This window comes from Amblyomma americanum, chromosome 1 (genome assembly GCF_052857255.1).
Source record: "Amblyomma americanum isolate KBUSLIRL-KWMA chromosome 1, ASM5285725v1, whole genome shotgun sequence".
Classification (NCBI taxonomy): Eukaryota; Metazoa; Arthropoda; class Arachnida; order Ixodida; family Ixodidae; genus Amblyomma; species Amblyomma americanum.
Genome location: NC_135497.1, coordinates 526,997,107 through 527,019,027, shown reverse-complemented (window position 1 = coordinate 527,019,027; position 21,921 = coordinate 526,997,107). Strand labels below are relative to the sequence as shown.

At 43.2% G+C, this 21,921-nt stretch overlaps 1 long non-coding RNA gene across 1 annotated transcript; it reads right to left on the bottom strand.

Moving 5' to 3' along the window:
- Positions 1-573: 573 nt before the first annotated feature.
- Positions 574-14,320, bottom strand: LOC144107414 (uncharacterized). The gene is made up of 7 exons (XR_013309274.1): positions 14,189-14,320; positions 13,711-13,781; positions 9,325-9,431; positions 9,014-9,194; positions 6,577-6,691; positions 2,348-2,455; positions 574-650 (listed from the first exon to the last, which is right to left on the bottom strand). It is a non-coding gene; the product is annotated as an uncharacterized LOC144107414 (long non-coding RNA).
- Between the last annotated feature and the right edge of the window lie 7,601 nt (positions 14,321-21,921).

The window sequence follows — 21,921 nt, the reverse complement described above, 5'->3', positions numbered from 1 at the left end:
TCGCCCGCGATTCTATTCAAATAGTTTCTGACACTGGTACGCGAGCGGCACTAAACTCTTTCACTTTTTATATTTTCGCAAATATTGTGAATATATACACTGTAAAAAAAAATGCTCCGCAGTACAGAGAAACCCGCTGGTAATGCGTTGCCGGAGGGTTTTCCGCAACATGAGGTACGGACTAAATGTCAGAAACAGAGACTCCGTATGACGACTGTCACATTCTTTGTAACGGAAAGTTACGCCATGCTATGCACGAGACCGAAATCGCTTTTTCACAACGAATGCTTATGTTTTGTTCTTATTGAAGTTTCCGCAATGTGTATGCATATGTCCTCCGTTTACTCGGAAGTCATTTCATCTAGAGCGGAAATTATCTGTATTGTAATTATGTACTTTCTGTAGTACATGAACATGCGTCTTCGTATAGCTTCTGCCCGCAATGTTCACTGAGATATAGCCGTCCAGGTGCCGAAGAAATGAGTATTATGTACAAGGCTTTCCTTTACGCATATTATGTAGTGCATACGTACAAAGAATGCAGCTTAGAATGAAAGAGTGGTAAGTGTTTGGGTGAGTACAAGTACATACGTTTTATTTTCATGGCAAACTACACACATTGTACATCTGCACATTGCTGTCGGATCCATCTGAAAAGCATAAAAAAATCCTCATTTAGTGGTCACACAATACCAAATATAAATTTCACAAATACATTTCAACCATCCGCTATTGAACAATCGGCTTTCGTAGAAGCTTTCAAAAGCCATTCACCGAGAACCAACCCGTTATAATTTATTGCCCAAAATTCATTTCTCATAACAGTAAACAGTAAAAACCACAGGTCCAGAAAGAAGCAGAAAAAATGCGCTTTCCCGGACGGCACTGTGCGCATGAAAGTCTTTACAGTTGCTTATCATTTTGTGCAAATAGAAAGTAGCTCAGGATGGGGGCCAGATGCAATTCAATGCAGGTGCCTTTCTGTACATAGTACTAAATGCACAACTTAGCGAGCAAGGAACATTGGTAACATCTGAAAAAGGTGGGAGACGCTTGCCGAATTTATCGTCCATCCAATTTGTTATAGGCAAGACAAGACGAAGTGAAAGTCCCCGGCCATGCCCTTTGCGGCAGATTATGACGCTTTTTATTATGGCATTCCAATATCTCTGCAGTGTGCCTCACAAGGAACGGATGCTCAAGTTTCAAAAAAAAGGGCTCTTGGCAGAAATTTAACCAAAGGCCGTTGCCATGTGAACCTTTTTAAAATGATGACCCAGAAAGACGAAGTGTCCTCATGTGTCTGATGCAAAATAAGGATGAAGGCATGAGTCTTTCTGCTTTTTGAACAGCTGTGATAAGTTTTTTACTGGTACTGCTTGGTGCAGCTTCAGTCTCCTTCTTGACATTTTGTGAAATAATTATATATCTGCGAAAGATCTCGCTAGCAAACATTTTGGCACTAATGGAGAAGCAAAAAGACCCATGTCCTATGCCTTTTTTTGTGACACTAAAGGAAGGCTTGCCTTTTAGAGTCATTGATTACGAAGAGGTCCATGTGGCAACAAACTTTGAGAGAATTCCTTCAAGGGCTCTTTGTTCTCATGAGGTGCCCTGTAGATATACCACAACACCTCAGTGAGCTGTTACCAGCCCTGTGAGTTCACTGTCACTTGACATCAAGGGTATGTACTTTTCCTCGCCGCATGCAGCAATGATGTATATGTCAAGAGAAAGCATAAAAGATTTCTAAGTGCAATTCTAGATTGCTTGCGGAGGAAAGCACAAGAGTGGCCATGCTCAGCTGTTACCTTTGCTTCTTGCTCGAGTTCTACAGTGAGTACTACGTAATGACAGGTGTCTGCATCAACTCATATTTAACACCCGTCCTGTGCGACCTCCATCTTGCTCTACATGAAAGGCAACTTTATAACACCCTTCATGCAAAGAGTGTCATCAGGGTCGGTGTGTCCTGTCAGTTTCCTGGTCCTGTGGTTTGTGCTGTGTTTTCTACTCTTAAATTATTTACTGCCTTCATTCTCCACTCCATGAAGCCTGAATGTGCTACACTGGGCTGCTCCACGCGTTGTGGAGCAGCCCAGTGTGGAGCAGCCCAGTGGCCATTTTTTTTTCATACGTCAGAGGCACTCAGCTCGAAAGCCATGCTTACTATATTCAGCAAACAAGGGTACATGTGAGACACATCATTAATAACTAATTCTCACAGTGGTATCTGGTGCAAGAATATCTAAATACTACTCAATTTTTGCTTAAGTTTTCAGATACGCTCTTAGATTAAAAACATAATTTGGCTACATTAGCAGAAGCACAGCACCAAGGTACTCACCAGTTACCTGAAGCACTGTACGCAAGTTCTCGTGCCATCATGAATACAGCACACTGTCCACGTCTTCATAATGCCATGTCACTCCAGCACTTCGGTAGCAAAATTTTCCTTTAAAAAAAAGTAGTTTTGTTTATGTTAGACTGGTCATATTTAATTTTACTATATACTATGTACTTCTCATTGTACTGCCCCAGACTAAAAAATACCAATGATCACGCTTTGAATTATGTCATATGTGATCATCAAATTATGTGATCACCAATATGTTCTTAGAAATTCTGATTGAAATAAATCTGACAAAATATTATTTCAGAAAATGTGGCACAAGGAAGAAGGACGCTAGCTAGATAACCTGGACGAATGTTTTCAGTTGCATGCAGCCACCGGCACCATTGCACACAAAATGTACAATAAAGTGGGTTTTACCTTTCCGAATAGAATTTAATGCTGCAAACATTTAAGTACAAAAATTTCAACCTTCCATTCCGCATAAAGGAAAGAAAATTCCTCTCGTTTTTTCACAAGCCTCTGCAAGTACACAATTAAGTGAATCTACTCTACAAGTACTTGAATCTATCAGCACGAGACAGGGACGAGAAAAGAAACAAAACAGGCACTGACTCGCAACTGAAGTTTATTGAAGTGAACAGAGTATATACAGAAAAGCCACACGCCACAAACTACACAATTACACATAAGCTACATCACAACATAAGTAAAAGATTGCCCTTAACATTCCTCTCATCTAGACAGTCCAACCCGCTGCATGTTAACGCTATGGGCAGCACACTCACACATTCGTCACTGAGTCATAAGATGTGTCTAGCCTCGATAATTTCCTGGTTAATCTGCTGTGAACGCAGTGCCAAAATGCGTGTTGCCGAAAGGAATGGCTAGCAGCCTTCACATCCCTTGTAATATGCAGATAAGTTACAACCCCTACCAATATCTAAATACCTCTCATGCTCCTGTAGTCTTACATTGATACACATTCCAGTTTCACCAACATAAACACAACCACATGATAATGGTATGCAATGCATGCAATGGTTGCAAGGCACATATATGTTGCCACGTTTCACTCGACACATGTGCTTTTCCTTAACGAAATTCACAAAATTATTAACAATTTTACAGATTGTAGACAACTTATTAGGGGCCGAACACACCATTTTTACGTCATACCTTCTGGCCACAGTTTTCAAATTTTGCAACAATCTGCAACAACACAGTAAGTCTTTTGGCATCTCACTGGCTGGCCCCAGCCTGATCATGCCAGTCCCTGCGAAGGGGTTTCAGCTTTTAACATGCTAAAGGGAAGAATGGCACAGCATCAAGTAACGAGGAAAGCAGGACAGCACACCCACACACAAGTGCCAACCCTGGAGCAGATACAAAATCCAAGAGCGCGTGCTTGACATTCAGCGTTGACAGTCAAGAAAACGAGGAAACACGGATTTGAACGCAAAAGATTGAACGAGCCCGATCCTTGGCTGCCAACGCTGAATGGCAAGTACACGCTTAGATTCTGCATCCGCTCCAAGGATGGCACTTGTGCGTGGGTGTGCTCTCCTGTTGTCCTCGTTACTTGATGCTGCGCCATTCTTATCTTTAGCATGTCAGACCAACTTGCCCAATCTTATATGCTCAGCTTTAACAATTTATCGCACGCTTCTGCAATAGCATGGTTGGGAAATCATGCTTTCATTAGCCTTAAAATCTTCTCTTGGAAACCAGTTGTCACGCTGTAAAAGCATGGCTTCACCAATACCGAGCCTTGACTTGACGACGCAATGCTATCTTTCACTAGCTTAGAATCGTTCGACCAACAGTCAAGTAGCTGCTTAACACTCCTGGGTGAATATCGCTAGCACACATGGCGTGTGCAGAACATCAAGGTAAGGTTCAGAAACCGCAGCTCTTCTTGTTGGGACATTTTCTCCAAGGTAAACTTAAGACAAAGGCCTTGCTCCTTAAACAAGTTCAGAATATGTACAGGTCCCACACTATCACAACCTTTGTAAAATACCAGAAAATCATAGACGTAGCGAAAGATTTCCCCCAGCCCATGCAATTTCTTGGCAATCATTCCTTCCACCCTGCTTAAGAGAATATTGCTTAGCACAGGGGCAACCTTCGAATCGATACATTTAGCAGACTTTTGAACATATGCCGCACTGCCATACTCCACAAACATGCTCTTCACTTCAAATAAAAGGAGGCAAGTGCCAAAAAAGACTTATGTTACACACCCATTCCTAAACACGAGCTCATCGTTGTGCTCCGATATACACATTCATAAGCTTTTCACAAGATCTTCATACGGGATAGAATAAAATAGTTCTACATCGACACGAATCACAAGACAATCCGTTGGATTGTCATTCTTAAGATACTCAACCACACTGCGAATTGAGTACAAGAAATGGATCTTCAAGATGCGAAGTAGACAGATGCTTTTGCAAATAACCAGAGATAATTTTGCATGAATCCTTTTCTGAAATTTATCTGAAGAGCATGTTATTGAATAGCATTTATTTGAAGAGCATGTTTGTAGAGTAGTGCAGTGCGGTATGTGTTCTAAAGTCTCGAATATGCAGTGGTTCAAAGGTTGACCTTGTGCTAAGCAATATTTTCGAGTAGGGGGGATAGAATAATTGTCTAGAATGTGCATGGGCTGGGGGAAAAATCTTTTGCTATGTCGATGATTTTCTGGTCTTTTATAAAGGTTGTGATAGTTCGGGACCTGTACATCTTCTCAAGTTGTTTAAGGAGCAAGGCCTTTATCTCAGGTTTACCTTGGAGCAAATGTCCCAAGAAAAAGAGCTGTGGTTTCTGGACCTTACCTTGATGTTCAGCACACTTCATGTGTGCTGGCGAGTGTTAAGCTGCTACCTGGCTACATGTCGACCATTCCAAGCTAGTGAAAGATAGCATTGCACTTTCTAGCGCGGGCTCAGAATTGATGAAATTATGCTTTCACAGCATGACGACTAGTTTCCAAGAGCAGATTTTAAGGTTAACGAACGCAGGATTTCCAAACCTTGTTACTGCAAGAGCTTATGATAAATTGTTAAAGAAGCTGAGACAGTTTTGCGGCGACCGGCACAATCTGGCTGGGGCCAGCCAGCGAGATGCCAAAAGACCAGTTGTGTTACCGTATGTACATAAATTGTCGCAAAATTTGAAAAATGTGGCCAGAAGGTATGATGTAAAAGGTTTTCTCGGCCCCTAATACGTTGTCTAAAGCATGTAAAATTTTAAGAATAATTCTGTGAATGTGGCTCGAGAAAAGTACACGTGTAGAGTGAAATGTATATGTACCTTGTAAAATGAATGTGGTATCAAATATTATTATCTTGTAGTCTGGTTTACGTAGGTGCAACTGGAAGGTGTATGAATGTAAGACTACAGGAACACAAGAGGGTAGGGGCTTGGCTAGGTGGTTGGGGTAACTCTGCTGTACACTGCACGGGATGTGAAGTCTGCTACCCTTTCCTTTTGGCAACACGCATTTTGGCAGTAAATTCAGAGAGATTAAATGGGAGATTATCGAGGCTAGACACATCTTATGACTCCGTGAAGAATGTGTGTTTTGTCTATCGTGTTAACACACAATGAGTTGGACTACCTCGATCAAGGAAATGTTGAGGGCGATTTTTGACTCATGTTGTCCTGTATGCTTGTCTGTAACTACATGGTTTATGGTATTGCTTGGCTTTTTATATATTCCCTGTTCACGCCAATAAACTATAGTCGCGAGTCAGCACCTGTCTTGTCTCCTTTCTCATCCCTGTCTTTCGCGCTGGTGGATTCACCGCAATGGCTCACCTCTGCAGAAATCCAAGGCTTGACATTTTCCTCTTCACACTCGTGGTTCAGCGCATAATATGGCAAAGGCTTTTCAATTCCAAGGAAAGTTCATGGCTCCATTGAACACTGCTTCCTGCTTACAAGACACAGAGCAGCAATCATTGTAGATTCTACCTGTGACACAAAGAGCAAAGTTTTAGTTTGATTGGACTAAACTAGGAAAGCAGCACAATATATCTATAGCCAAATAACTGAACTGAAAGAAATAGAGGGTAGTGTAATAGTGAACACACTGATATATTGCAAGTGAGATATATGCTTAATATATTGCAATATCCAACACTGCTACCATTGCCTTAGCCAACTACTTCATAAATAACAATAAATGCAGTATCACAAAAATACTGATAACATACTATGTGCTAATAGTAGCAGTGCAGGTTCCATGAACAAAAAAGGGCCCAGTGCTGACTGTCGTTCCCACAGCAGCCTTGTGACCAATGGCCGGTGTAAAGGAAAGAGGAGGAATGACTGAAAAGAAAAAGAGCCAGGGGGAAGGAAAATAGGTATAGAAGGGCTTAGGATATCATAGGCAAATAAGGTTGTTTAGACAGTGAGCACAAAATAAACATTACCACACAAGTAAAGACATACAAGACCAAACATATATATCATTATGCAGAGTGGCAAACTTGATGCCATTTAGCCCAAAATATGTTTTCAATAAAGTGATTATAATTATTAATAGAACAACTGACCGAGTGAAACCATAACAGGGATGAACAAGGAAGTTGTTAATATTCTGGCAGAAATTAAAAGAAGAAAATGGATCTGGCCAGGGCATACAATGCAGAGAATGAATCACCAATGGTATCTTAGGGCAACATAATGAATTTGATGGATTTTAATGGCACAAGGGCATCTGTGGCCAAAGAGTGCCTTAGCACAAGTTAATTTCGTCTACTCAAGGTGAAATCAGAGACCCATTTCCGAAGCATTTCATTCCAGATAAGTTGAGCACCACGCCACGAAACAGCTTGTGCATTGTATCGCAACAAAATGAATTTCACCCTAAGGAAAATATAGCAGGAGATAGCTGATTATAAGCTCACTAGATACGATTAGGTGATTTTTGATAGTGTGGCATGTAGCTGGTGCAAGACACAGATAATTAAACTGGAAAAGGCCATTGTCCTGAGGTGAATGTAAACTAAGCAATGAGGATAATGAAATTCGCTACACTAGAGCTGTTAAGAATCAGCTCAAGTTCCATGCTTCAAGATGATGCAAGTTTGCTCAGTGAAAAAAAATCATAAGTTCACCCAAGAATTGGTATCTTGGCGGTATCAGGCTGCAGGTGCAGATGAATTAATCCTGCCTCAGAGAAGAGCTACATAGAGCACAAAACATTTTAGGCCATTCATACACTGACAGCTGTAAATAACTATTTTAAAACTGTTTTTCATTGCACAAACAATAATACCAAGTTTGTGTTGGTCATGTGATTATGTTACTGAGGCTCTCCTAAAAATTCTAGCCAGAGCTAAAATACAAGCTGTCTCAACTAAGTTTTTATATCAACAATGAGAACATAAACACATGCAGATTATTCAAGTAGAAGTATTATTCTTCATGACGTGCCCTACAAATTTTAAATTATACTGAAAAGTAATAGAGTGGAGTGCTTGTGCCAAAAATACTAAACCTCAACAACAAAGAGAACACAAGATAAAGGCAACAACATATTGCCCAAAATTTAAATGTTTGACAGAACAAATATGAAAAGAAAACCTCTCCACAACTGGAACAAAACAGCGTGATACCGAGCACACATTTGAAAATTGTTTCATCCAAATCCCCAGTCTGGTGCTCCAGCACTCTTCAGCCAGCATGTCATGAAATGTACCATAGTTCTGGTAGCTGTAATGAGTATACAGCTGATCCGGCATTTTGATATGTGAACAGTAACCCTCAATGACCACCAGGCTGAATACTTTCAAGAGGCTGTTCTAGTAACAAGACTGCAGTGAAACACTTAGCAAGTTATGTGGGCGTAATAATGCAAACCGTTAATCTGAGAGTTCGCTACCACGCAACTCTGTAGTAACTTCTAAAGTGTTGCAATCGAATGAAAAAAAGGACTGCCTATTATATAAACAAAAGTCAAGAGGCTGCAATGCAAGGCCACGACAGAAGTGCTGCAATACAGCAATAGCGATACAATGTACACTTTAAGCAACACAATGAAACATGATCTTTTATCCTTAATTATCAGAATTTAAATATTTGTTTTTCTTGCTCTCTTGCAAAATTAAGTTTAGATCGTGAAAGCACTCAAAAAGACAAGGATACAGAAAGAGGTTTCCACACAGTGCGCTTACTTCCAGTGTCTTTTTGAGCACATCCACTATCTAAACATGGTAACCCAACTAGTTTAAACGCTGTCGTTATTCCAAAATTAAGCCTTTCACAAAGTGGGAGCCCCTTTCCCCATACAAGGTGCACCATAACTAATCCAACACTTTTTTCATGATATGTTTTCTCTGAGAATAAACACTGTTTGAAGATTTTGCAATAGTACTTGTCTTTTCGATTCTACGAATGTATCATGCAAGTGTTCAATGAAATGACCATCTGCCTATCTTGATCATTGCTCAAAATCAGGGTATAATGCACCATGAAGGGCAGGCTCTGCTTGATTTTTATGTTTTCCTAATGAAGCATGTATGTGCAACCCTTCTGCTGGCTTGTATGCAGCAGGTTTGTCTAGCTAGGCGAACTGTGGTTTTGCTATAAAGATGAAATGGTACTTTGGAAGTGAATGGTTTTCTAAAATGCATTTAACATACATACCGGGGCTTTAACAGCGCCTGGTGTAAGCAACATCAGTGGGGGGACCGCAGGAGTGGCCTAGTGGTCCGAGCATCTGCCTCGCAAGCGGTAGGTGTGGAGTTCGATCCCCAGTGCCATCGGGTAACCAGCGGTGATACAATGGGTCGTTTCAATGGCCAGTTTAAAACTTGAAATAACCATGCTGCAATATATACAAAAAAATGATTTGTGTGCTCTCTCTTACATGACATAGTTAATCATATCATAGTGTTGGTAGTACACAAAATGCATGTGTGGAACATATACATGCACTGTTTTTGTTCACATCTTACCTGCTATGTGCTGTTATGGCATGTTATGTGCTGGGAAAGCAACAGAGAGTGAGCAATGTTGTGTTGCAGCCTTTCTTCTGATGGAATTTGAATCATGTGAGGTGCAGCTGAAAGAAATTGTTTCATACATAAGTTTATTTCATGTAACACAACAAAAAGTGCACAGCCCCATCATGAGTTGTGGTTTAAACTAACAGCGAGCTTTTTACTACTCTATTTAACATATGATGCAAGTCAGTGATGCTGGAGGCACAAAACTAAATACTGTGAGGTAACAAGAGCTAATATGGACAATCATGCCTTTAAGAGATATTGTCAATATATATTTTCCTGAATGAACTGAAGTTATCCTTAGAAGCATTCAGAGGAAGATAATTTTGCTAAATGCCTTTTGCCAGAATAGGCCTTTTATGAACCAGTTGCAAATGAAAAGAATATCTTTAAGACCATGCTATGCATGGTCTAACGCCAAAGTAGTTGCATACAAGCTGTATACTATGCCCCTAGTTTTATGGTGGGCCTGTACTGCACAATTTTCATGCAAGGTAGCGGAAAGTATGTGCCATGAAACAGACCTCTGCTTGCTGAAACTGGCAAATAAGTACTGGGTTTTAAGGCAGGAAAAAAGTTACGTAGTTTCTTCTGCAGGTTTTGAACTTCAGGTTAGTTATTTGAAAATTATCAATCCCTGAACTGCAATGATTATGATTTAAGTTTTTAGCAAATAACATTTCCATTGTAACAGTGGAAACGCTCTTTTATATGAGGAACGACTTTTCAAAAGCCTGCGTTTCATGGTGGCTGTCAAGTAGCCCTGATAAAGAGAAACCAGTCACGACACACAACCAAGCCCCCGTAGCACATTTTCAACTATACCCTCATGATAAAGCTTTAAAGTAAGTGTTAAGCAATACAAATACAAATCCCTTGATTTTCTTCATGATTTATCACTGGTGTATAGATACAAAGATGACCGTACAAGATGTGGAGTGCATGGTACAGAGAGAGTAGGCAGATGGTTTCTTGACACTCAAAAAGTGAACAAGGGAAGGAAAAATCTCAGGGTGCTTGCCGTTTCGACAAGACAACTTGTATTCGTCTGGGGTCAACATATACAGAGGAAACTTAGAATCAAGTACAGGGTTGTCCACTCTTAGTGCGAACACGCGAGCACATGGCTGTGCTCTTTGGGCCACTGTGTCTGACATTGCCACACATCGAAGTGTAACATGACACGAAGCACCACATCCAGGTGCATCTCCTCTTGCGCCATTTTGCAGCAATGAGTGGCTGCGCCGCACACAGTGGACCTCTAAAGAGTGCGGCCATGCGCTCACATGTTTGCACTAAATGTGGCCAGCTCTGTACATTCCGGAATTGGCATAATTATTTGAAAAGGTCTTGCACATGGTCAGAGGTTTCCCAACCCACATTTTCCCCCTCCTTTCCTGCTTTCTTTAATTTATCATTATACTTTAACCTTACGCCCTGCACCTCCTGACATCACTTCTCGGAACCTTGGCTGCCATACTCCTCCCCCTCCCCCTTCTTTTTGCCTTTTCTCCGAACCTGCCCTCATTTTCTCTTTTTACTTCAAATTATTTTGCCCCCCCACCCCCCCTGGTATTTTATTTTGCCGTGCTCCTTAATTCCTTTATCCTAGTTTTTCAGGAAAAGGCAGCCAGCCATACCAAGCCACCTGTTGTGGCTGGACATAAAGCCATTCAAGCCCACTATCCACACTCCATACCCCGAGATTCGTTTCTACTGAATTGGGCTTTTTTGTTTTCACAGTTTTGCAGGTCAACCGGTTAATCTTATTTAGCAGCTATCATGCCTGGTCAAGGTTCATGCTCCCCATCGTAACGCCCTTCCCATATCGCACCCTCGTCCCACACAACAGGCCTTTCGCCTCGAAGTGAAAACCTTATTTAAACCCCACCAATGATGAACACTTTGCCAGACAAAGACAAGTCCTCTTGTCGAAACGTCGGCAAGCACCCTGAGGCTTTTCCCTTCCTTATTCAGTTTGTGAGATACCAGGGACAGGTGTTCAAGCAGCCATACCACACTAATACCCCTGTCACACGGGCACCGCAAAGGCCTTTGAGAATCATATCCAAAGGCGTAAGGAGTGCAGCTACCCGGTACAAATGTTGCGCCTTTGTCGCTAAGGGCCTTGGAGGCGAAGGCGCTCAACCGAGACCTTCGGAGCCCGAAGACGCGGCATTCGAGAAGCTGTGATCGCAGTACCATCCAAAGTCAAAAAGTAAAAGCAATAAAAAAATACATAAGCTAATAATGTTTGAAAACATTTTTTTCAAATACGAAAGGTGTGTCTGGCTTTGGTTTTTGTACGGGTGTTTATGTTTTATGTTCAAATTTCAAGACAGTGAAAGTGTTGCGGCAACACCGAGCGCCCATGGAGGCCAAGGCAATACACGTACAAAACCTGCTCCTGCTGATGAGAGTAGCTGTTGCAGTACTTTTAAGGAAGCAATCAGAATAAAAAATTGTCAAAGCTCAACGAATGAACAGAATACACCACTTTAATTTTAGAACACTCACTTCAGCCACCTCGAGTATAGCAGCGGGTGCTAAGCCTGAACGACTTTCACCTTTGGGCTGCACCGTGTAGCTGCATCGCTGCTCCTTTAAGCTTTTGCTCCTTTGGTGAAAAATGGTGCCTTTGCTGGAAAGGCCTTCGAGGAATGCCATGTGACAGGGGTATAAAGCACATTTTTTACTGACACGAAAGACTCGGTGCCTTTAGTTCTGACAACATTCTGAATCATGCTTTGGTGGCTTAGCATATCAGAATACTGGACATGACAAAATCAGCTAATTAGTGAGGGCTAATATTTGCTATAGGTAAAATTATAACATTCTCCTAAAATAATGAAAAGAAACCACCAGCACTGACATCAATGTAGTGTCACGATCACAATATTGCGGGACGTGGGGAGCGTGGCAAAACTGCGTTCTGCGCCTTCTAACGGCGCCCGTCTGCTCCAGTTACCCTCGCAGACTTCTCTGTACCCTTACTCCTACCTTGCGCTCAGCAGACGCAGATCGAAACCGGCGCCAGGTGACGCTTTGATATCTAGCGATAGCATGTGCCCCAGCCGCAGTGATGAGTGAAGCAGATTGCGCGCCGTGTTTCGCGGCGAAACACATCTGGGTGAAGGGGCGTCCAATTATGCTTTGTTTTTATTCCTGTGCTCTTCACAAGCGTTCTCCTCAGGTTTCACCATATGCAAGCAGAACGAACGGAGAACAAATATTAGAATGTTCACATGAGCAACTGCAGTTCGTCACGATGAACGTTCGAATGCCAAGCCACCTAGGATAAATGTAGTAACACAAAACATGTATGGAAAGGAAACACGAGATTTATTTGCAGCGTGAAAAAAGCCGCGAAACACGGCGCGCAATCTGCTTCACTCATCACAGCGGCTGGGGCACATGCTATCGCTAGATATCAAAGCGTCACCTGGCGCCGGTTTCGATCTGCGTCTGCTGAGCGCAAGGTAGGAGTAAGGGTACAGAGAAGCCTGCGAGGGTAACTGGAGCGGACGGGCGCCGTTAGAAGGCGCAGAACGCAGTTTTGCCACGCTCTCCCACGTCCCGCAATATTGTGATCGTGACAGTACAATTTGGCTGTAACATACTGACATGACAATCTAGTTAAACGTAAATTCTCTTTTCGCAGTTCAAAACTGCATGCATTATTTCTAGAAAGCGCGAAAACAGAAGCTCATACATAGTGCCAAAGAAAAGAGTGCATAATAGTACCACTTATGAGGTGTTTATCGGCAACTGCAATGAGCAAGGCTATGTTAATGGAAATCCAGAGTTATTATGTGTCTTACGAGCGCATGCACTTGGGAGGTGATAGCAGCTGTGGAAGCAGCTGTCCATCGCAGTTTTCAGTCTGTCGAGATAACACATGGAATAAGGTATTCCGTTTTGCTGCCGAAGGCAAAACCGTCAGCGAGTGGAGTTGCCTTGCTATTCACTGTCAATATCTACTGCTCAAAGTAAAGGAAACTAGGGCATAAAACACAGCATTTCATATTATGCTTTGGCCAAATGCAGTGAGAATGAAACAGACTAGAGACTTGTCTTATGACGTTTGCACTCTTTACTTTGCACCAGAGGAAAATAAATTTATGTACAGTTGACCTACTGCTTGCCACAGTCCTAGAAGAAATGAATCCAGGTCTCAGAAATTCTACCGTGAGAATACTGATGCTGCATGTGCATTTCTCTGAACTGTTCTGAAATATGCAGAAGTTACCAATTTTTTTACTACCTGATTACATACTGTAATCTTTGCAAGGAATATGAGGTTAACGGACTGGGAAAAAATGTCAGGAATGGTACCTTTGGTACTGGGCACTTGGACAAACAAATGACCCACTGGGCGTCCCCAGGAGCTCTGCTACCAGGCACCCCTGGCAACAGTAGTCAATTTTCCAGATCCAAAGGAGCCATGCGAATGATTGCCGAAAAGCCAAGTTTAAGGACAGCAGATGCATGAACACAAAACAGTTTTCCAACTTTGTTTCAGTGTGATAAATGGTTTCAAATGTCTAGACTATATCTGGTAGTACACAAATTATCAGAACACCATCTCCCGCTCAGAATCATCTCAAAACACACTCGACACGCAGTACCAACATGGACAGTTCGTGCTTAATTGAATCCAAAAGTTTACGCTGATCGACCAATATTACTCTAAATAGAGACAGAAAGCGCATGCACGTTGTACTGATGTTATCGTGAACATAACATGCGACGAGACGCAGGGTTACAATACAAACAAAAAACCGCTTTCAAAATTTGAGAACAAAAGGCTCACCTTCTCACAAGTTCGCCAAACCGGAGACGTTGCCGAGTGGCTGCCGCCAAAGTCACTCGCAATGCACAGAAACAATAAAAATGCAGTGCCGCTGACTTTCCTTGAGCAATTCCAGTCGACTGAACTTCCAACTGCTAGCACCGACTACCTCTGCAAGCATGTCTAAAAGTTAGCGGCGCAGCCGCGCCATTTGCAATTTACGGAGAAACACGGGAAATTCATAGCGCCATTCGCGTATTCGCGCTCAAGCTCACGTCGCTGATGTCGCAAAGGCGCACAACGGCAAAAACATATAAGATGTATTTAATTTTACGGTAGCTTTTTTAGCTGACAACCTGAATCGTTTGATATATTGTTTTTTCTTTTTGTTGCATGAACGTTATTACCACCAGCGGCAGCGCAGCTTGGCCATGGCTAGCCATGGCGAAGTCGAAGCGCTAGCCGAGCCCGCAGTCGGAAACATGTGCGCAGTTAGCGCAGTGTGGATTTGAATGCACAGGCGCTATGGAATGGGTTTTTGTTCTTCCGTGTTCGCTGCGTGCGTCCTGCGCGTTGCGTGTCTTTAGTATGTGTGTGTGTGTATGTGTGTGGCCGGAACGCTGCATTGGAGTGTACATACAACAGCTCGCTGTCCCGTGCGGCATCGGTGCGTAGTAAAACGATCAAGCAGAATGTGCGTTACAATGCCAGTGGCCCTGCACGAAAGAGGAGACTTGAAGCCGACGGAAAAGCTGCTCTCCCTCGTGGGACTGCAAGAATCTGGCGAGTAACAGTCGACGCGCGTTTCGGTGGATGGTTCCGTTTACCACGCCAAAAAATTCAGCACTGGCCAACAGCAATGATGAACTGCTGCTGCATCATAACCTGTGTGATGTTTGTGACAAGCTTGTTGGATGTGAACGTGGCCATGAATGGTATTCGCCGAGCAGTGGCCCTCAGGGCGTGGCACCAGTGGATACCTGAAGACGATTACTGTTTGCCCGCGCCCTGGCGCCTCGCATTCAACCGAATGCTTTGGCGTTAATTATCTATATCTGAATTTCACACGTAGCTGGACTCGCAAATATTACAGCGTACAAACGTACCGTCGGAAGAGCACCCTTTTTCATTTTTTTAGGGAGGGGGTAGGGGAATTACCGTCTGCTCAAATTTAATGTCACTAATATTTTGAGCTTATTTTCTAAACAGGTGCCATGGTGGCACTGTATGCAATGCATTTACTGGGCAGAAGTTTATTTTATGTTGTGTTGGCACAAGGTTAATGATTGTCATCGTACTGTGGTGCCATGTTCAAACAAAACACATAATTGTACACTCTCTTTGAAGAATGTCTAATGAGGTAATAAATTACTGAGCAGCGAGTATGCACTGTGGTAAATGCGACGAACGTTACTGAATTATATCACACTTGTCATGTTCTGTTGTCGTTAGTGATTACGTATGCCTTGGTGTCTGCTGCTTTCCAGTGTAGGGGTCGAGAGGCATGTCGAGCTCCACTTAGCAGCTTTTTTTCCTTCCACTCTCTACTGGCCAACGTGGTAAAATAAACTCAACATAATGCGTGATTGCTCAGACCTAGATTAGACTACCATTTCACTTATTTACTCTCAGGGCCAATTGGCATCGAAGAGAGGAGAGCAACATAAATACATGTGTAGGCAGATTAATTAAAATGATTATACACAGCAGACTTGAAGGCATTGGATGCAGTGGTGGACATGACGAAGGCAGAGAAGATCTGACAGCTGGAAACGTAGAAAAGTGGAGATCTGCGTGAGTTTGTACGCGACTTAAGGTGAACGCTAGCAAAAAATTAAGAAGGCGCAGAAGACTGAGGCCAGAGTTAAAACTGTAGTTTAACAGAGGAAAGCACCTCCCAGCAAGCCAAAATGTGCACATGCAAGCAGTTGTGTGTACACAGAACATAGAAAATGAAACTCCTTTTTGGACAGAAGGAAAGCTAAGGCACATTGCTTATTGTGATGTTGCTTAAAAAGTTGGTGTCTAGTTGTTGCCCTTCATATCTCGTCCTTCCACACCCAGCAACTGAAATGCCATCAAAAAGGAGCATCTCCAATCACTCTATAATTACATGGGAGGTACACATCGCCAGATGTCAGAGGCTTGGCGTCTCATCTTGCAGACTAGCTAGTTTGGCAGATTTAAACTTTACCGCATGTAAGAGGCATGCGGTAGCCTTGAAGGGGAGTATTTCATAAGTGTTACAGCATATTGTACAGTGCTGGCATGCTTCATTATTTACATCACAGTAATATGCTAGCACAGGCTGGAAAGTTTCTAAGTGAACAGAAAAAAACAATGTTCATGCCATATCTTAGCCACATTCTTAGTATTGTATAAAAAGTGCAAATAAGGAATTCCTCATTTTTTTGTCAGCTTTTTCTTTCTGTGCATTGATTTTTTGCAAGTTAGCAAGGTTCTACAGTCTTGTGTGCCTATCGGCTGGCCCCTTGTTTGTCAAAGGTACCGAGTACACAATGGGTCGTGTCAGTGCAAGCTAAGTAAACGATGGATAGAAAATTCGTGCTTTCAGAGTATTTCCAGAAAAAACTGCTATTATTTCCTACTCAGGATGGGGGAACAGCATCGATGGTGCACATCCTCCTTGTCACTGCAGCAATTATGGCTGCTCGCTGCTTTTTGGTGGCGTTTCATTTATCTGCAGGAAGAGCAGGCATGAATGGGCGGCAATAGGTACCTACTAAATTAAACATTGCATTGAGCAATATGTTGTTGTGCCGGTGCTTTTGTTATCCATGAAGGAGTTGGTGTTTTTGATTAATGGTTGTGTAGCAAAGATGTAACTGCTACATTGCACTGCATTCACAGATTTGTTTGCCCATGCTTTTGGTTTACTCAGTTGTTTATTTCCTTACCAAATGGCAGATAGAAATTCGGCTTTCAAATTGTGCACTTTCATCATGTTTGCAATGTACTTTCAGCTGGTGTTCAGTTTCACTTTGGAGAAGTTGTCCAACCATTGTCTGTGTCTAAATGTTTTCTAACAGTTGACCTCATTACGCAGCATTTCTCACAGGAAGCAAATGTTGCAGTAACATTTTTATTAAATGTTACTCTATCATGTGTCTAGCAATGTAGCGAAAAATATTTTCATCAAGTCAGCTTTTAACATTATAGCAAATTAAGGCCTTTGTTATTTAACGTTGCTCACAATTTGTACCAATCACTCAACCTTGAAGCAACGTAATGCGTTATCACCCTTCCTCGGCTCTTCATTGTGTTAATCACTTTAGACATGCTCACGGTCGTTCGCCATGCTAGTTTGCGGACATTGTTGGCTAAGAGTAAACCGCGGGCCAGCAGCTCATCGTGTAAAAGTGGCGTCACATCATAAGCATCTTCTGTTTTTGCTGCCTTTAAGCAAGTTATTAGTGCATTTGGTGCAACACATAGTCGATGGGGTCAACCGTCCTGTCGTGTTAAGTTTTGATCCCTTAAATTGAATGTTTAGTATTTTTCCCTGCAACGACTACAGAGGAACACGGACGTTTCCTTCAATACTGGACTGAATATACGGTCATTCCCTACGTTTCATTGAAAGCAGAAGTGGTTCTGTATTTAAAACGTACATAGTCTACGTTATAGGTACGGAATTTTTTTACAGTGTAGTGCACAATCATCTCCTTATGCCCTTTCTCGCTAGCTACCCTCAGCACTTGTACTGGATTTCTGTTCCTTATTTCCACCGGCTGCACCTCCAGTGCTTAAAATATTTTATATGTCCCGTCCACATTTGTGTCGTACGGGCGTTTCTTGCGTTACGTTTTCAAAAGATATTATAAAGCAATTGAGTGAGTTTTTTTTTCTTTTTTGTTTCTTTTATAAAACCATTACTGCTACACGCATATTTGGGAGAGTCAAATTTGCCAAAGAATGTCTGGCAGCAACAGCCACACACTCTTGATAAATCTTCTACGAAAGCTGCTGAGCCAAAATAAATTCCCGCCCCAGTGGGCTACCTTTTGATGCAGATTGACTGAAACGCGTTCTTTCATAATTTGCTCCTATTGCTCGAGGCACTAAAGTTGTGCGGCCATATCCCACCGCTTTGTCAGACGGACGAGGCATGGCGCTGGTCCGGTCACCGCTGACGGCCGTAAAGCATATGTTGATCGGGCTCTATATGCCATAAATTTCCAGAGCTTTGTTCAGAAAGGACAAAGCTCTGCTTTTTCCTGCTCTGCTTCTGTTGCTGAAAGATCCATACTGCTGGAAAACCTTGGGTAGCGCGTAGTTAGCTGTGATCTAGGCAAGTAGTTTGCCTGTAGTTCCTCCGGCATGGGCGCGCGCTTCCTCATGAGCGCGGAGACGATGTACAAAAGTAGTGGGATAAATGTGCTGTGCCATGGCCGCCGCTCGATCTCCCTGGCGTACGAGGTATATATGTGAGCAAAGCAAGAGTACACTGCATGCCTGTCGCTGTCACGTACGTAGTGGATTATATATATTGACAGCAATTCGGACGGTTGCAACTGCAATCTTGTGCAGGCAACGTTTGGTGTACGCGACGCCAACCTCTAACTCAGAGGTCCCTTTGCGCCGCATGCAGGATCTTAAGGCAAAATCGTATCGAGTTGTATAGAGATGCGGACAGAGATGACAGAGGCAGACAAAAGCGGGCCGTACTGAGGAATGGGGCTGTGGTCCGCAAATAGAGATCTGAAGCAAAAATCAGTAAATGACTGAGCTGTTCATCTCCACGCCACGCCAGCAGCCTGGCAGCATCTATGACCGCAAAGTTAAATAGGTTTTGGTTAGAGTATCTCGAGGCTATGATGTAATGTCTGGAACAGCGACTGACAGCAGAATGCAAAGAACCACTAGCGGAGTTTAAACGTACTGCTATGAAAATTGTCAACAGGAATACGAGCGGTCTGTTTTAGTCAGGCTAACCATGCTAGCGACTTTGGCATGTGACGGCTGCTGCGATGGGTCGCTGGTGTTGTTGTCCTCATCGGGTAAATGGCGCATACCGCATCGCGCTCTTTACTATAGCCTTGTAATCGCTGTGCTTGCCTTCACGTATGCACTGCGTATGATCACTACTACTCACCACCGTGATAATCACAAAACAAAACATCATCTGAGTTCATACTTACTGGTACTGAAATGGTAAAAACCAATAAAATAATCATTTCGTTATAGCTACGTTCAAGTCACGCTAGAGATGCTAGTGACTGAAACTTGCGTCGGCTGCTGCGGTCTACGCACTGCGAGCCTTAGTAGCCTTGATCTCTCCTCTATCTCCTGGCACACTCGCTGCTTTCCTCTGTTCCTCGATTGTCTTTGTTTGTCGCATGCAAGAATGTTTATCTTAATCGAATACATGTGTGATTATACGGCTGCTGTGCTGCAGCACAGCGATGAACAGAATTTTATTCCGCAGAATGTGGCTGCTTTCGATGCCGCCGCTATTTACCGGGCGTAATGGCAAGACAACGATCAACAGAGGGAGCGTATTGCAAGAGCTTATGATTCAATTTCCGAAATTTAGCTGACCTGGACGCGATGTATATTCTAAAAATTACGATCGAAATTGAGACCGGGAGACTCCTCCCACCGGCAGCGACCGCCATATTGAAAGCTCTCGTGACATCACTAGCACACGCACGGAGCAAGGTCGTCTGCTCTCGTTGCTGCAATATGCGCAGCGAGGTCTCATTCCCCCCTGTACTTTCGCGGGCGATCGAAGTAGCAGTCGTCCCCTATATATGAATGACTGGCACCGCAAAATCGATAATAACAGTAACGCAGTTTTTCTTCGGTATTAGTAGGGTCTGGTCACACTATAGGCTGGTGCGACGGCGATCGACGGTCGGTGGGCTGATCGGTACGTAAATGCCGTCGCTGACGCACTGGTCTGTACGCTAGACCGACGACGACGCCAGCACGTTCAACGATCGCGTATCGTAGTAATGTTAAAGAGTCAGTTTAGTAGGAACCAGAATAGAGTGGTAGGGGACTAGTTTGTATGACATTCTATAAACTTAGGAATTTTAAAACTTTTTGGACCTCGTGCTTGCCATGACGACATACGCGATGTGCGTGCACCAGCGAAGATGTGCTTTCATTTGGTGCCTGCGCATAGAACTGATCGGCGAGGCAAGCGACACGGGCAGCAAACGCCGCACAATAGTGCCGCTCGCTGCCGTCGACTGTGCTTGTGCGGCCGAGCGAAAGCTTCACGCCCGGTGGGGCGACGGCCGGAAACATTGCGCTTGTGTACCTTATTCATGTCGAAAAAAACGAAACAAGCGGCTACATAAAATAACTTCGCACTTTGTTACTATTAAGTAAGGAACTTTTGCCATATTCTTGAATTTCGGTTGACGGTGGACCGCCGGCCCCTTTCGTGACCAAGACTAGCGAGTACGCAGGATTCGTGTGTGCGATTTCGGCGATTGAGGAGAGCGAATTCGCAAGTTTTATGCCTGCAAATAGATGTCGAGCGTAGGTTTGCCTACAGTGCCCTCGAAGCGACGACTTGCCTACATAGCAGGACGCGAGTACAATACAGAGGAAGTGCCGATATATGTGACCCGGTCTGCATATCATGTGGAGAAGGCAGGCGGCAACAGCCGTCGGCGTCGACTGTGGACAAAAAATCTGGTTGTTTTCAATATTTCAAGTGATGTCCGAACGTATTTTTTGATGTAAAATTAAATTTTTTGACTTAAGAGAAATCAGATACAATTATCGGAAAGCGCCGGTTTCCTACGCGAAGCGCTTCCCAAGCAGGCGATATAGCATCATCGGCGGTTATTGCAGTGTTATCATGGTGATTAAATGAGTAAAAGGGCAATTTGTGAGCAAGAGTACGTAATATTTAAGATAAGGATAACCCACCTGGCGTTTTATGGCATGCAAACGAGCAGTACTGCTTGCGCACAGCCATGTAACCAACCTCAGCGCGGGGCTGCAGTTGTAATCGTCGCACTCCTGGGGCACAATGCACACGCACAGCAAAATGCTGTACAATTATATCGAACCACTCATTTAGACGGCGGCGACTACTCATCGGTGCGGACAGTGAAAGCATTCGGGTCACGTAGGGTTTTGCAAGCGGCTTGGTTCCTGCAAAAAGTTCTATGAGTCAAAGGAAATGCATGTTCGACTTATGAACGCGTACATGCAGCGCGGAAGTCGTTGCACTCGGCACTTTTCTCAGCTCCTTTCGTGCCTAAAGGTTACTGTAGTGCACCTTTTGATAATTTGAGTTTAATTATCGAGCGATGAATAACGGACAAGAACTTGATAGCTAGATACAAAACGCCGCGGCTTTCACGGCGCACATCGGAGAAGGCATGCCTGGCACGTGCCGCTTTTCACACACGGGAGCACTTGACTGCTCAAAAGAGACCACACTCATAGCATACGAACAGCATGCTTCTAAGCGCTTTCCCAAGGATCACTCAGCTCGCGTACTAAGTTGGTTTACAAAAAGAGGACACGAAAAATGCATTTTATTTCGCTAGGCCAAAAGAAAATCTTTTCGAGCTACCGCTGTCTACGGTGTCCATGAAAGCACCTCAACAGCTTGCAGCAGATGACGCGTGGCATGTATGCGCTCGTCACGTCACCGAACAGAGGTTGCCAGACCAGCAAAGAGTTCACAAAAGAAACGAATCAAAATCGTTTTAAAAATATTTGCTGCACAAAATGAACTCAAAATTGACGGAATTGTAATTTAA